This window comes from Gossypium hirsutum, chromosome D11 (assembly GCF_007990345.1).
Source record: "Gossypium hirsutum isolate 1008001.06 chromosome D11, Gossypium_hirsutum_v2.1, whole genome shotgun sequence".
Taxonomy (NCBI): Eukaryota; Viridiplantae; Streptophyta; class Magnoliopsida; order Malvales; family Malvaceae; genus Gossypium; species Gossypium hirsutum.
Window position 1 is genome coordinate 35229628 of NC_053447.1, and position 4310 is coordinate 35233937.

The window sequence follows — 4310 nt, forward strand, 5'->3', positions numbered from 1 at the left end:
CATCTTCACTTAAGACTATTTATAGAAGTGAGCGATTCTTTCAAGTTAGTCGGAGTACCCGAAGATGCATTACGACTGAAGTTGTTCCCATATTCGCTAAGGGATAGAGCTCGTGCCTGGTTGAACTCATCGCCACTGAACTCTATTTCTACATGGCAAGAGTTATTCGAGAGATTCATCATGAAGTATTTCCAGCTGACCAAGAATTCCAAGTTGAGGAATGAGATCACTGCCTTCCAACAAACGGATGATGAGTCCCTGTATGAGGTATGGGAAAGGTACAAAAAGTTATTATAAAAGTGCCCTCATCATGGAATCCCATATTGCATTCAACTTGAGACATTCTATGATGGTCTCAATGCTCACACGAGGATGGTAGTGGACACCTCTGCTAATAGTGCTCTCCTTTCTAAGTCTTATAATAAGGCTTACGAAATTATTAAGAGGATTTCCAGCAACAATTATCAATGGCCAACCAATCGAGCAGTGTCAGGAAGACGAATCACTGGAATACATGAAGTGGACGCTCTCACTTCACTCGCATCTCAGGTATCTTCAATATCCTCAACGCTTAAGAATCTTACCACTAATGGGTCTAACAGTTTTGCAGCCCAACCACCAAAACAATTTGAGAATATAGCCTGTGTGTATTGTGGGGAAGGAGATTTGTTTGAAGAATGTCCATCGAACCCCAAATTCGTACATGGGTAACCAAAATTAAAACCGAGGAAGGCAAGGACTACAATCCAAATTTTATAACTCATCGTGGTGAAATTACTCGAATTTTTCCTAGAGTAACCATAGGGCTGGAACCAGTAACACTTACGCCCAACTTAGACCAACTCAGCCGCCTAGTTTCCCCTAACAAGTTCAGAAACCAACCCAAGTGGGACCATCCAATAGCTCAAAGAATCTCTTGAAGGCATACATGGCGAAAAATAATGCCACTCTAAGGAATTTGGAGAATCAAGTGGGTCAGCTTGCTACTAAACTCAGGAACCGACCACAAGGTGCTCTACCTAGTGACACGGAGAATTTGAGAAATCTGGGGAAGGAACATTGTAAAGCGTTGACATTGAAGAGTGGAAAGACAGTAGAGCCCAACACTATCGAAATTGAAAAGGAGCCAGTTGACGCTCAAGATTCAGATGAAGTTTAACTAAGTGTTGAAATTCTAGTTTCACCAGAACCAGAATCTGCAAAACTCGACAAAGTAACCTCAGGACTAGCTAATTCTGATCAACTAACAATGTCGTTAGATGCAAAATTACTGCCAAAGATGAATTAACCAGAATCAGTCCCAGTAATAAAACCACCACCACCCTACCCTCAAAGACTTCAGAAATAGAAGCAGGAGATTCAATTCAAGAAGTTTCTTAACGTACTCAAGCAACTTCACATCAACATCCCATTGGTTAAAGCACTTGAGCAAATGTCAAAATACATCAATTTTATGAAAGATATCTTGTCTAAGAAACGAAGACTTGGAGAATTTGAGACGGTAGCTCTGACGAAGTGCATATCTTCAAGACAAACTACCCCCAAAGTTGAAGGATCCTGGATGTTTTACCATACCGTGCAACATTGGAGCAACATATTGTGGTAAGACATTATGTGACTTAGGTGCAAGTATCAACTTGATGCCTATGTCAATATTTAGGAAGTTGGGGATAGGAGAAGTTAGACCAACTACAGTTACGCTTTCTAGCAGATCGATTATTAGCACATCCAGAAGGAAAAATCGAGGACGTATTGGTACGTGTGGATAAGTTTATCTTTCCTGCTAACTTTGTAATTCTAGATTTTGAAGTAGACAAAGAAGTACCAATCATCCTAGGAAGGCCGTTCCTAGCAAGTGGAAGGACCCTTATTGATGTGCAGAAGGGCGAGCTCACTATGCGTGTTCAGGATGATCAGGTAACATTTAACGTCTTTAAGTCTATGCGATTTCCTGACACAATCGATGATTGCTCTGCAGTGTCTGATCTAGAGGATTTAATAGTGGAGAAAGAACTCAACTGTGTTGACGACCCACTGGAAAGAATTTTGACATCGGATCCCTCAAATGATGAAGAGGAGGATGAATACTTAGCTTTGCTAGAAGCTAATCAAAGGGGATTTAATCTGTAATCCCGTTTTGAATCTTTGGAGTTAGAAAAGAGGGACTATTATCAACCAAAAGCGTCGATCAATGAGCCACCTAAATTATAACTCAAGGTATTACCTTCTCATTTAAAATACGTTTATTTAGGTAACGCTTCTACTATTCCTGTAATTGTTTCAGCAGAATTGACCACTAAGCAAGAAGAGAAACTTATCTTAGTTCTGAAACAATTCAAGAAGGCTATTGGATGGACCACAGCCGATATTCGGGGCATTAGTCCATCTGTATGAATGCAGAAGATTACCCTGGAAGATGGAAAAAAAGGGACGACGATGGACAACGGAGGTTGAACCCCATCATGAAGGACATAGTAAAAAAAGAGATCATCACGTGGTTAGATGCAGGTATCATCTATCCCATCTCAAACAGTTCATGGGTAAGCCCAGTCCAGTACATGCCAAAAAAAGAAGGTATCACGGTAATAGAGAACGAAAAAAATGAGTTGATACCGACTAGAACAACTATGGGATGGAGAATCTACATTGATTATCGGAAGCTGAATAAGGTGACTAGGAAAGATCACTTTTCTTTGCCGTTCTTGGACCAGATGCTGGATAGACTTGCAAGACGAGATTACTACTATTTTCTCGATGGATACTCAGGGTATAATCAGATTATAGTAGCACTGGAAGATCAACACAAAACGACATTCACCTACCCGTACTGTACGTTTGCATTTAGACGCATGCCATTTGGTTTATGTAATGCACCTGCTACATTTCAAAGATGTATGATGTCTACTTTTACTGAAATGGTTGAGAAATATTTGGAAGTTTTTATGGACGATTTTTCAGTATTCGGAGATACTTACGATGATTGCTTAGCCAATCTTACTAAGGTACTAAGGAGATTTGAAGAAACGAATCTCGTACTCAACTAGGAAAAGTGTCATTTTATGGTACGAGAAGGAGTTGTTCTAGGGCATCGGATAATGAGACATGGGATCGAGGTAGACAAAGCAGAGGTAGACGTTATTGAGAAACTCACACCTCCAACATCTGTAAAGGGTGTTAGGAGCTTTTTGGGCCATGCCGGTTTTTATCGAAGATTTATCAATGACTTCTCCAAAGTTGCTAAACCCTTATGCAAATTATTGGAGAAGGACTCTATATTCAAGTTTGATGAGGAATGCTTAAAAGCCTTCAACGATTTGAAGAGTCGATTAGTCACGACACCCATAATCGTCACACTAGACTGGGATTTTCCATTCGAATTGATATGTGACGCAAGTGACTCGCAATTGGAGCTGCTTTGGCTAGTGAAGGAATAAAGTTTGTCATCCTATCTACTACGCAAGTCGAACCCTAACAGGAGATCAACTGAATTATACGGTAACAGAAAAAGAGTTACTTGCTATTGTGTTTTCTTTCAACTAGTTTCGATCTTATCTGGTAGGTACCAAAGTGACTGTCTATACGAACCACTCGGCAATTAAGTATTTACTTGCAAATAAAGTTACTAAACCGAGGCTGACCCGATGGTTACTTCTACTTAAAGAGTTCGATATAGAAATTCAAGATCGAAAAGGAGTCGAAAATCAAGTAGCAGATCACTTGTCCAGATTGGAGCCACAAGAAGGGAATTCTCCTCTTATACCAATTCAGGAGACGTTTCCAGACGAACATATCCTGAAGGTAAATCATGCCTATAATACCCCTTGGTTCACTGATATTGCTGACCCAAATCAACATTTTATCTGACTAAATAAGCTTGCAAAGAAGCCGTTAAAGAACTTTCAATCTTGCATTCAAACCCCTCTAAGGCTTTATGGATTTGCCCCAGGCTATTTTTAGCAAAGTTGAATCTCTCAACTTTGCCATGTGTGTGGCCAGCCAAGGGGGGTCACTTTGGCTGATGCAATTTACTATTTTTAGCAGCCACAATCAGCTATAAAAGCCACCCCTTGCTGATCATTCAACTCATCCCTCACACTCTCATTCTGTCTTCTCCTCTCTCACTTTCTCTCAACTTTTCCTTCCTATTTTCCCTTTTGTTCAAGTGTTGATTTCTTCTCTTGGGAAAGAGGTCCTCATCAGCCATTTTTGAGCAGTAATTAAAGTGTTCATAAGCCACCTTGATAGCCGAGGACAACAGAGAATGAAGAACGGAGCAATCAGTCAAGCCACGGAGAAACACCGGATTTGCT

At 40.4% G+C, this 4310-nt stretch overlaps 1 non-coding gene across 1 annotated transcript; it reads right to left on the reverse strand.

Moving 5' to 3' along the window:
- Positions 1 to 210: 210 nt before the first annotated feature.
- On the reverse strand, positions 211 to 317 carry LOC121223842 (small nucleolar RNA R71). The gene has a single exon (XR_005921308.1). It is a non-coding gene; the product is annotated as a small nucleolar RNA R71 (small nucleolar RNA).
- Positions 318 to 4310: the final 3993 nt, after the last annotated feature.